At 42.4% G+C, this 12,876-nt stretch overlaps 1 pseudogene; it reads left to right on the top strand.

Moving 5' to 3' along the window:
- Window positions 1–1,616: 1,616 nt before the first annotated feature.
- Window positions 1,617–1,758, top strand: LOC115031619 (annotated as a pseudogene).
- Window positions 1,759–12,876: the final 11,118 nt, after the last annotated feature.

The raw sequence follows: 12,876 nt of genomic DNA on the forward strand, positions 1-12,876 counted from the left end.
ATTAAAGACTTGTGGCGGGCTGGAGAGATGGCTCAGTGGTAAAAGCACCCGACTGCTCTTCCGAAGGTCCAGAGTTCAAATCCCAGCAACCACATGGTGGCTCACAACCATCCATAATGAGACCTGACTCCCTCTTCTGGTGCATCTGAAGACAGCTACAGTGTACTTAGATATAATAAATAAATAAATCTTTAAAAAGAAAAAAAAAAAAAAGACTTGTGGCACCACTGCCCAGCTAAAGCCTTAATTTAAAAAAAAAAAAATCTACTTATTTATTATATGTAAGTACACTGTAGCTGTCTTCAGACACCCCAGAAGAAGGTGTCAGATCTTAATACAGATGGTTGTAAGCCACCATGTGGGACTTGAACTTAGGATCTTCAGAAGAGCCATCAGTGCTCTTAATAGCTGAGCCATCTCTCCAGCCCCCAAACCTTAATTTTTAAGCTTCCCTCCCTAACCTGAGTTTTCTCAGCCTCCACCCTGAACCCAGTAGTGGCAGCACACACTTTTAATCCCAGCTCTTGGAAGGCAGAGGCAGAGCCTGGTCTACAGAGTTCCAGGACCACACAGAAAAACCCTGCCAGGCAATGGTGGTGCACGCCTTTAAACCCAGCACTTGGGAGGCAGAGTCAGAAAGAGTTCAAGGCCAGCCTGGTCTACAAAGTGAGTTCCAGGACAGCCAGGGTTACACAAAGAAACCCTGTCTTGAGAAAAAAAAAAAAAAAAGAGAGACCAACAAAACAAAAAACATATAGATGGATAGGTACATGAATTCTGGAAAGAGACTGGCAAAACTGTGTTACCATTGGCCATCTATGTCAACCTAAATCCAATGCAGGAAGATGGACTTGGGAAGGAGTTCCAGAGGGTCCCCTAATTATTAATTGTCTTAGTGTGGCCACACATGGAATGAATCTCTTTCTGCTTTTCAATAGTAATTTACTCTTTTAACTGGTTGTTAAGAATAGGTGGCTTAGCCTAGCTAAGGCAGCTAAAGCATAAAACTCCTACTACACAGGGTGAAACAAGGGTCTGTGCTCTTGAGACCCTCGGTTTTTAAACACTACACGGAGAAGAGCTTTGCCATGCTCCAATCCCATTCTAGTAAGAGAGAAGAGCACGTGGGGCGGGAGGGTGTAGGAGGCTGCTTGGTGCCAGCGGCGGCCACACTAGGATGCTCAGATGCTCCGGAAGCGGCTGAGTCAGGGGCCAAGCACGGTGGTGACTCTGGCATCCGTACCTCCCTGCCGGCCTGAACTACTCAGGATGACGCGGCTGGCTGACCGGAAGGGCTGAGTCAGCGCCGCGAAGCGCCTGGAGACCCGTCTGCGCTGGACCTCCGTTGTCCCTCTGCTTCATCTCAGGAGCTGAAGCCGGAATCTAAAGTCACGAGGTAGTCCAAACTACAGACACTGTACACTGGTTCAGTGGAAGCTGCCCTGGTAAAGGACAAGCATAACAGTTGGGCTACTGGGACAGGTGCAGAACCGTTGAAATCCTAGCCCCTGGAAAGTGGAAGGTGATGATCAGGAGTTTAAGGTCAGCCTGAGTTAGGAGAGACTGTCAAAATATGCAAACTTCCAATACTAGTTAGACGAAGATCAAAGACATTTATACTTACCTGGAAGGGGAGATACCATGATTATGCAGGTGATTTCTCCAGAGTGAGGTTAATCCATTGCACTCCGTGTGTATTGACCCTAAATTCGAGGAAACTCGACTGCATAAATTTGTGGATGGGGGAACTACTCCCTGAATAAAAAACAAAAACAGAAAGAAAAACACCAAAGAAACATGCCTAGGGTCAAAGAGTGTTTCATCTAAATCTATTCCAAAATTAAATGAGCAATATCAAAGCACATATACAACCACAATTTATTTGTTTGTTTAATTTTAAATTTTACTGTAATCTCAGCATCTGGAAGGCCGGGGCAGGAGACTTGCCACAAGGTTGAAGCTACTCATTCTGGACTATAGAGTGAGACACTGTCTCAAAAATCAAAACCAAGCTGGGTGGTGTTGGCATTGGCGCACGTCCTTATCCCAACACTGGGGAGGCAGAAGCAGGCAGATTTCTGAGTTCGAGGCCAGCCTGGTCTACAGATTGAGTTCCAGGACAGCCAGGGCTACACAGAGAAACCCTGTCTCAAAAATACCCCTGCCCCCCAAATCAAAACCAAAATCACAAGAATCAGGATGTATAGTCTCACCATCACTCAAAAGGCAAAAAAACAGGAGAATTGGAGCCAGTGCAAGTTACATTATTGAGATACTAACCAAGTAATAATAATATATTAAAAATTATCAAAGGGCAATTTTAAGAATTGCAAGAAAAAATAGAAACTTGAACTCCAAGATGAAATTCAAATAGTATTAAATAGGAAAACCCTCCCCTTCCTCTTTTTCTTCTTTTTTTCTTTAAATGAGTGTGTGTGTGTGTGTGTGTGTCTGGCTTTGAGGGGACTGAATGTATAGATCAGGCTTTCCAGAAACTTAGGGTGGCTCTTTTTTCCAAGTGCTGGTATCAAAGGAATGAATCCTCACACCGAGTTAGCTATGTGTCTTTGAATGGATGTCTTCACTGTCTCAGTTTTTCCATTTGAAAAAAAAAATGGGGAAAAAAATCACAGTACATAAGTTCTTGTGAAAGCTAAATGAGATCATATTTGTGAGTACTTAGGATGATGGAGTTAGTGCTTTAGAATGCTTTACTTATAAACAAATATTACTGTCTTTTTGCTATTGAAGAGAATATGGCTGTGCAGTGAGTTGTTTTTGTTGTTGTTGGTTTTGGTTTTTTGGGGTTTTTTTTTTTTTGTTGTTGTTGTTTTGATTTTGCTTGTCAGTTTGGTTCTTGTCTTGGTTTGGTTTTGTTTGATGAGGCAAGATCATACTTAAGTGGCCCAGACTGGCATTGAATTTGCTACCTGGGAATCACCTTGAACTCTTTTTTTTCACCTTGAACTCTTTAAAATACACTTATTTTATCTTATGTTTGTATGCCTAAGTGTGAGTATGTGAACCACATATGTACAGAAGCCCTTGGAGGTCAGAAAAAGACACAGAGCCCTTGGAACTGGAATTACAGTTGATTGTTAGCCAGTATTTGTGTGCTAGGAACCTAACTCTGGTTTGTTTGTTTGTTTGTTTTTGTTTTTTAGAGAAAAACTATTCTTGGTCACTGAGCCCTCCAGCGCAACCTTGAACTCCAGATCCTTCTAGCTCTTCTTCCCAAGTGCAGGCAGGGATCATAGACATTGATCCATTGCACCCAGCTTACAGGGAAGAATGGTGGTTGAGTCTGGCATGACTGTCTTTTTTTTTTTTTTTTTTTTTTTTTGGTTTTTTGAGACAGGGTTTCTCTGTATAACCTTGGCTGTCCTGGAACTCACTCTGTAGACCAGGCTGGCCTCGAACTCAGAAATCCGCCTGCCTCTGCCTCCCGAGTGCTGGGATTAAAGGCATGCGCCACCACGTCCGGCTTGGCATGACTGTCTTAAATGAAATGATAGAAATGTTTCTTTTTAAACTTTTCCTCTCTGTGAAAATGAACTACAAGTCCTTCTTAATCAGATCAGTGATTTCATAAAGAGAAATTGATAATGCTGAAGATAGATATGTCACAAGATCTTTTGTTTTGTTTGTTTGTTTTTTGAGGCAAGGTTTCCCTGTGTAGCCCTGGCTGTCTTGGGACTTGTTCTGTAGACCAGGTTGACTATGGACTCAGAGATTGTATGCCTCTGCCTCCCATTGCTGGGATTAAAGGTGTGTGCCTCCACCATGGCCAACTACTAGAGCCTTTGAAAAAATTTGTATTTAGAAACTTGTACCTGTCCCGGCCAGTGAGACTACACATGGAAGGAAATGACCATCTAGAAATCTTCCCTCAGATAAGAATATAGCTCCAGGGTAGAACTCCTAACTTTCCTGATGGAAAAATCCTCAGATAGGAATATAGCTTCAGGGTAGAGCCCTCACCTAGCATTCCTAGGGAAATGGCCATGAAGAAACCATTCCTTAGATAAGAATATAGCTCCAAGGTAGAGTCCTCCCTGAACGTTCGGGAGGGAAAAGACCCTCCAGAAATCATTCTTCAGATAAGAATATGGCTCCTGGGTAGAGCTTTCTCCAGGCTTTCCTGAGGCCCAAAATTCAGTTCAGGCATGCACCACCATGCATAGTTTTCTGTGATTCTGTTGAGTCCAAGGCTTTGTACTTGCTAGGCAAGCACTCACCCAGCTAAGCTACATCTTAGTTCCACAGACATAGAACACTACAGAACTCTGTTACCTTTGACTCATCTAGTTGACCTAATCAAGCCTATTCATAGTCTGTCCCAGAGGGCTATTTGATAGGAATGATAATAATTAACTAGAAGAATCAAATTTTCTCTTTCAAAGATTGAATTCGAGCCCCAGGTAATAAGTGCTTAATAACTGAGTCAGAAGCTGGAAGGTGCACAGAGGAAAGGCTGTGACTGGAGGAGATAAGACATAGCAGCAACCAGAGGCAAATGGGAGCCTTTGGTATTCAGAAGCCTAGAAGGAGATTAAGCAGGACCATTGGATATAGACAGGGTCCAGAAACACATCCAGACAACAAACCTGATTTTCTAGGTTGCCTGGGCTCTAGTATAGCCTCAGGACCCAGACTGAATTCAATACCCTTCAAAGCCTTAATCTTGAGGACTGACATTCCTTTTCTTTTCCCACGTAGCCTTGGAATACAACAGTCATCTTAAGTAGTGTGAATCTTTGTAACCAAAGATTCTAGCTATTGTATTCTCCAAACCAGGCCTTCCCATTTCTGTACATTTATCCGTTCACCATCTCCTCCTCTTGGACTGTTTTGCCCAGGAAATACTCACAGAGCGGTCATGTTTCAGAGTCTAGAGCCAGCTCAGATGCCACCTCCTCCACTCTGCCACCCCCGATACTTTAGCTACAAGCAATGACTTCCTTGTTCCTCAGAGGCCCTCCACCTCCATCTCTTCCTCTTCTCCCCCTCCCCCACCGCCCCTCATTGCCTTGCTTCTTCTTTTCTGTTTCTTGTTTTTGAGACAGGGACTCATCCCAATTCATAATCCTTCTCCACTGCAACCTCTTGGGTCCAAACATTAAAGACATGCACCATTATACCCATCAGGAGTACTGTCTGTCTCTCTATTTTTCCCCCTCAGATTGGGTTTCCAGGTTTCCAGCCTGGCCTCCAACTCCTCTAACTGACCTTAGCTACCACGACCTTGAACTCCTGATCTTTCTGCCTCTACCTCCCAAGTGTTTGAATTACAGGCATGAATCACCATGCTTAGTTTTCTGGGGAATCAAGCTGTGCTGTCACTCTCTAAGGCAAATCTCTACTTTCTGCACACCTTGGAAACCTGACAGGGGTGGAGGGTGGGGATAAGGAATGAAAAACAGACACACAGACACAAGCACAGACAAGCTAGGATCAGGAGGCACCAACTACATAACAACTCAGAACCTCAGCATGTTTATACTTTAAAAATTGTTATTGTTGTTGTTGTTATTGTTTTTGTTGTTATTCAAAGTCTTACTATACTACATAGACCAAGCCAGCCTTGAACTCATAGCAATACACTTTCTCTGTATCCCAAGTGCTGAAATTAAAGACATGTACCACAACCTTCAGCTAAGAAATTTATTTTTCAACAATAATTTGTCATACATAAAATTTTATACTTTGTCAAAGATAAAAGCAATGTTGTATAGCAGCAATGTGGGTTTGCTTGCTTATTTATACATAAGAATTAATTTTAGCCAGGCAGTGGTGGTGCACACCTTTTATCCCAGCACTCAGGAGGCAGAGGCAGCCAGATCTCCCTGAATTTGAGACCAACCTGATCTATAGAGTGAGTTTCAGGACAGCCAGGGCCACACAGAGAAACCCATCTCAAACATATAGACTAAACAAGCAAACAAAACCATTATGTTTCTACAAGAGTATACAGCTTTGTATGTGTAGTAAAAATACCACAGTCCATACTATCCAATGTTAGCTGAGGTGTTTCAGGCAGCATTCACCCATGCTGTGTGGGGTGATGACTCATGTGTACAAAGTGTACGCACCGTGTGTCCAGAACCAAGTCTGTAGTGAGAACCACTAGGTGACAACAAGGGCTAGAACAGCTGGCAAAATCTCAGAGTCATTGCAGGGTTGACTTGGAACTGGTATTTGTTTGTTGTACATTCAGAAACCTTTTACTGTTGCCAAATATTTTGAGATCCCTACACTGTATTATAACATTTATATGGGGTCAGTCATGTAGTTCAAATGGCTGTGAATTTAATTACTTTCTCTTTCATGAAGTCTTTAAAAAAAAAAAAAGAAAGAAAGAAGTAGAAAGTCAAGACTTAGAATTGGGAGGGCTGCAGGTCAATACCACATCAGTCCCATTAGTCCTTTTATACTTCACAGTACAATGGGAAACAAAGCCACATGCTAACAGAAACAATTTGCTGAAATATACATAGGACATCTCTTCCCATCCAAATGTCTCCATGTTCCCTCCACAAAGGTCAATAGAATCTTTAGCCTCTCACCTCTTGCCCCAAGTGTACCTCCTTTTATCATTCCATGCCTCAGCAGGCCAGGAAATCTGACTACAGACCCTGACTTGCCTTCACTCTGCCTGGCAGGCAGACTTTTCTTTCTGGTTTCCAACACATAAATGTATGAAAGACTATTTCTCCCTTGGGTAACTCTTTAAGAAACTCCTCTCCTGTACAACTGGAACCCAGCAGACCTGTGCACATTATCTTAGGACACCAGTGACAAAGCAACTAGAGCATCTGGGTGTGGCAGGCAGGCACTCTGCCAGTGAATTATATCCCAGTGTCATCTCACTCTCTGGTCTGCATACACACTAGAGGACTTGGGTGGTTAACACTCTTGCTCCAGGTCCAATTAGCCTGATGTTTAGCCTGTTAGACAGTTTCTCTGTGTAGTCCTGGCTGTCCCGGAACTCACTCTGTAGACCAGGCTGGCCTCGAACTCAAAAATCTGCCTGCCTCTGCCTACCTAGTGCTGGGATCAAAGGCGTGCATCACCACTGCCCCGACTCTAGCTTTGAACTAATAATGTCTGTTCTTCAGCTTACTGAGTCCTGGGGTTGTAGGCTCATGATACCACACAGTTGCCAGGATGCCTTTGAGTCTTACTTTCTACATAGTCGCACAATTGCTGGAAGCTGTGTTCACGTGCTGCCTGTGTTCAGGCTTCAAAACATTCACTGAAGCATAGTGTCAAAAAAGGCTTTAGATGTGCTGTGCCAAGAAGTGGGATCTGAGTCATAGATGAATCATTCCAGGTTAATAAATTTCTACGCCTGTAGCTTTGTTTCCCCACTCGGCCTCACACCCTCAGCCTATACTCCTTCAGAGTCTGCGGGGACACATCAGCCGGGCATACCAGGCTTTTGTCTTGCAATTTATTTTCTCTGTTCACTGACCTCCAACATGTTCTCTGGCATGTGTGTATCCCTGTACACACACACACAAAAAAAATCAAGGTAGATGTAAAAGAAAAATTGAAGGAAAGGAAGGAAAAAGGAAGAAGAAGATGATTTGTACAAAAGGGACAAAGTTGTCATTATTTGATTATGATATAATAACCCATCTAGAAATCATCAGTAGACATCTTTGGGACAAGTAAGATACAGCAACAAGTCTATTAATACTTCTATTAATACTAATGTAGAAGCACATGCTTTTAATTCCAGTACTTGTAACTCAGAGGCAGATGGATGTCTATGAATTTGAAGGCAGCCTGGTCTATGTAGAGAGTTCCTCACAGCTAAGACCCGGTCTCAAAAATAAATAAATAAATAAATAAATAAATAATAAGACAATGTTAGGAGATTCAAAAAGTCACATACTTTAATTGCAGTTCTCAAGTCCAACCTGGTCTTCATTGGCCATCCAGGACTAGTGAAAGCCTGTGTGTGTGTGTGTGTATGTGTGTGTCTGTCTATCTGTCTGTCTGTCTGTTGGGGGCAGTGCGCAGTTAAAAACAAGCCCCCCCTAAATAAAAACCCAAAGTCCTATACTGGAAAAAATTGATATTCAAAATACACAAAGAACTCTTCAAATTCGCAAGTATTAGCATAAAGAACTAAAAGGGGGCCAAGTAGTATGATGGTACATGCCTGTAACTCCAGCTCTCAGGAGATAGAAGAGGAACAGATTTTAAGACAAGCCTCTGATACATTTGAAGCTAGCTTGGAGTCTTATTCAGTGTTCTAATGCTATGAAGAAATATCATTACCAATGGCATTTTTTTCAAGATTTATTTTTTATTATTATAAATAAGTACACTGTAGTTGTCTTCAGACGCACCAGAATAGGGTGTCAGATCTCATTATGAGTTACCATGTGGTTGCTGGGATTTGAACTCAGGACCTTTAGAAGAGCAGTCAGTGCTCTTACCTGCTGAGCCATCTCACCAGCCCACCACCAACATTCTTATAAGGGAAAACATTTAATTGAGGCTTGCTTACAGGTTCAGAGAGTTAGTGCATTATCACATGGTGGGGAGCATGGGGGTATAACATGGTGCAGGAGAAGTTCTACATGGAGCTGGGAGTTCTACATCCAGATCTGCAGGCAGCAGGAAGAAAGATTGAGCCTGACTTGAGCTTTTGAAACTTCAAAGCCCTCTCCCAGTGACACACACTTCCTCCAACAAGGCTATACCTCCTAGTCTTTCTATTTCTTTCAAATAGTGCCATTGCTTGGTGACTAAGCATTCAAATATATGAGCATATGGGGGGCCAGTCTTCTTCAAACCACCACACCTGGGTTACCTGAGATCCTGACTAAAAAAAAAATGGGGGTAGTGGGTTCTAAACAGATAACCCGGAAGACTTTGGTTTGAATGTTTAGCTCCCTCCAAATTAAGGTGATTATTTCAATTTTATTGCACTTTAATCATTTTGAGTCTGTGCCTGTACGTTTAGAAGTCAGAGGACAGTTTGCAATAGTTGGCTTTCTCTTTCCACCATGCAGAGCCTGGAGACAGATGGATGTCTCCTGGAGGTCATCAGTTTGGTAACAAGCACCTCTACTAGCTAAGCCATCTCACCAGTGACCCAAGTGATAATATTAGGGTTGACTTGGAAGGAATTGATGGGCTTGTAGATAAACTAGATGAAAGGGCTTTAGAGCACAGTGGAAAGATGCACACAGGGGTTACTACAGGGCAGTATTTCAGCAGGTAAAGTTCATGGGTATTTGTGGTGTGTGTGTGTGTGTGAGTTTGTGTGTGTGTGTGTGTGTATTCTCTTGTCTTGTGCATGTACTTATATGTGCCTGTGTGTGAGGGCCTGAAGTTGATATTCAGAGTCTTCCTTAAGTTTTTTTCCACTTTTATTTATCAGTGGAGAGTCTCTCACTGAATCTGGACCTCTGCATTTCCAGCCTCTCTAGCTACCCTGCCTGCTCAGGGTTCCAGGGGGCTGTCACACCAGTCTTGCTTGTATGTGAGTTCTGCGGATCTAAACTCTGTTCTTCATGCTTGCTTAGTAAGTGTTTTACCTACTGAGCCATTTCTCCATCCCTCAAGGGCTTTTCATATATCTTTTAGGTAGCCCTTCAAGTCCTTTTTGGGTCTAGTTGTAGTGACTAATCTGTGCAGTCTGCCAACCACCTACTGTCCTTCAGGTGCAACTTGGCAGCACCCCCATTTCACACCTGTATTTATCTCTGCCATCTGGCTCCAAGACATCTGTGTTATACATCTCTGGATTTCTGCGGCAACCTGTTAGGAAACTTAGCAGGTCATAGTTCAGAAGTGTTTAGTCAGGTTTAACCCTAACCAGGCGACCCTTTATCAATTTACCAGGAGTAGACAAATAAATGTCTTTTAATTTCTTTCCCTAAATAGAAAGTCATGAGATGCATTTCCAGCAATCCCTAAGGAAGCCTCACAATATCTCATATGTAATTATTCAAACAATGGCTGAGCACCAAGCCAGCTTTGAATTGTCTTCTCTGGCATCCTTTCGATCCCTCCCAGATTGTCCTTCACTTTTGTCTCCCAACCCTCTCTTGAGTCAGGGTGTCACTTATGTAGAACAAGCTGGCCTGGAACTTACAAGAGATCCAGTTGCCTCTGCCTCCTGAATGCTTGGGTTAAAGGTGTGCCACCATGCTTGGCCATCACTTTTGTTTTCTGAGTCTTTGTTTCAGTTTCTATTGAAGGAATCTCAAATAGAAAATGTCATTACATAAATTGGTATTGGAATCACACTGAGAAACAAGTTCTGACAATACCTTTTCTATGGTAAGGAAGCCTCCATACCTGTTCATAACAGGCTGGTAAATACTTCAGGCCTGGAGAAGGCTGGATAGATGGCTCAAGAATTAACAGCACTGTCGGCTCTTGCAATTCAGTTCCCAGCACCCACATAGTAACTCACACTGTCTGTAACTCTAGTTTCAAGGGCTCTAATGCCCTTTTCTCAAATGTGAAGGTTGCTGTGCACACACATGATGCACATACAATCATGTAGGCAAACACTTCCTAAGAAACTCACCTTTAGGAAGAGTATCACAATGTCCAGCCAAAATACAGTTTTAACGAAATGGTAATAACTGATGTATGCCTGTCCTCCCAGCCCTTGAAAGGAAGAGGCACAAAGGTGATAAATGCAAGACACTATCTTCAAGCCTGGCCTGGTGGCGCACGCCTTTGATCCCAGCACTTGGGAGGCAGAGGCAGGCAGATTTCTGGGCTATACAGAGAAACCCTGCCTTGAAAAACCAAATATATATATATGTATAAAAGAAGGAAAGAAAATAAAAGAATAATTATAATGTGCACTGGAGAGATGGCTCAGCCATTAAGAGCACTGACTGCTCTTCCAGAGGTCCTGAGTTCAATTCTCACCAACCACATGGTGGCTGACAACCATCTGTAATGGGATTTGAAGCCCTCTTCTGTTGTGTCTGAAGACAGCTACAGTGTACTCACATACATAAATAACTCTTTAAAAATAAAACTTAAAAAAAGAATTATAATGCATTAGTGATTAACTCTGGATTGCTGTCACATTAATGAAAAAAATAAAAGTATTTCCATTTGGAGTTATTTAACCAAGAGTGAGTTCTATTTGAGTCTTCTATGTCATTCTCCCTGTGTCTTTTATCCTCTGTCTGCCTGGGGTTTTTTTGTTCTTTTTTTTTTGTGTGTGTGTGTTTTGTTTTTTCGAGACAGGGTTTCTCTGTATAGCCCTGGCTGTCCTGAAACTCACTTTGTAGACCAGGCCTCGAACTCGGAAATCTGCCTGTCTCTGCCTCCCAAGTGCTGGGACTAAAGGCGTGCGCCACCATGCCCAGCCCTGTCTGCCTGTTTTATGAGTCTGAATCTGTGCTTGCCTGAAGGCTGCCTTGTGCATCAGTTTGTCCCTGACTGTGTCTGTCCTATGGTGCATGTCCCATTGTGTGAGTAGTATCACTGTATTTATTGTATAGCCCAGAAAGCATTGCTCAGGGAAGGAATGGAATGTAGAAAACAGAAAATGTAGCCAAGATTTACAGGGATTAAGTCACAAGCTCCAACTAACTCCAACTGACCAGATAATCAACATCATTGTTTATTAACTAATACCCATAAATAGTTGCTTTCAAACTTTGTGTTAGATTTTACAAAGTTTCTTTCAGCTTCTGTATTTTCTGCTTTTGGCAAATGGTACACATGCATTAACTAGGTCGGGGCATAGAAGAGAATGTAACTGAAGATTGTAGCTACTCATTAGTTTAGGTTGTAAAAACTGATTACATGGGAAATCCAAGACAAGTAAGGTTGGTTGTTACATTGTTCTCTCATGGCAGGTTAAATCAATAGCTTGGGTGCAAGGTAAGTATATTATTAGTCAAGGTCCTTTTTTTATTTTTTTAAAGATTTATTTATTTATTTTATGTATATGAGTACACACAGTAGCTGTACAGATAGTTTTGTGAGCCTTCATCTGGTTGTTGGGGAATTGAATTTAGGACCTCTGCTCACTCAGTCCCTGCCAGCTCCGGCCCAAAGATTTATTTATTTATTATAAATAAGTACACTGTAGCTATCTTCAGACTCAATAGAAGCAGGTGTCAGATGTCAGATCTCTTTATGGGTGGTTGTAAGCCACCATGTGGTTGCTGGGATTTGAACTCAGAATCTTCAGAAGAGCAGTCAGTGCTCTCACCTGCTGAGCCATTTCACCAGCCCCCGTCAGGCTTCTCTAGAGGAACAGAACTTATAGAATGACTCAACCTCTCTCCTTCTCCCTCTACCTCTCCCTTACCCCCCCCCCTTCAGTGTCTCTTTGACAGAGGGAGGAAGAAGAGGAGCTATTAAAGTAGCTTACAGGCTATGGTCCAACTAGTCCAACAATGGCTGTCTACAACTGGAAGGTCCAAGAATCCAGTAGTTGTTAAGTCCATAAGGTTGCATGTCTCAGCTGTTCTTCAGTATATGCTGGAATCCCAAAGAAGTAGGCACTAATACCAGTAAAGGGGTGAATTTACCAGCAGTAGCAACCAAGCAAAAAGCAAGTTAACTTCCTTTTTCTAAGTCCTTTATATAGGCTGCCAGCAGGCAACATTATGGTATGACTCCAACAAGTGCTGAAGTGGGTCTCATTTTTCCAAGTCTGCTTTTATATCATCCTGGCACAAAGAACAAACAAAGCATTAACAAAGGTCCCATCATATTCAGGGTCTTATCAAGATGATCAAGATATTGAGCCTACTTTCTTGTCCTAGCCCAATGTCAAATTCTTGCCAATATCCTTAAAGCGGCACCAAGAGCTCTCCAAACTTACAGCTGGATCTTTTTTTTGTTTTGTTTTGTTTTTTTTTTTGTTTT

This window comes from Mus caroli, chromosome 7 (genome assembly GCF_900094665.2).
Source record: "Mus caroli chromosome 7, CAROLI_EIJ_v1.1, whole genome shotgun sequence".
Lineage (NCBI taxonomy): Eukaryota > Metazoa > Chordata > Mammalia > Rodentia > Muridae > Mus > Mus caroli.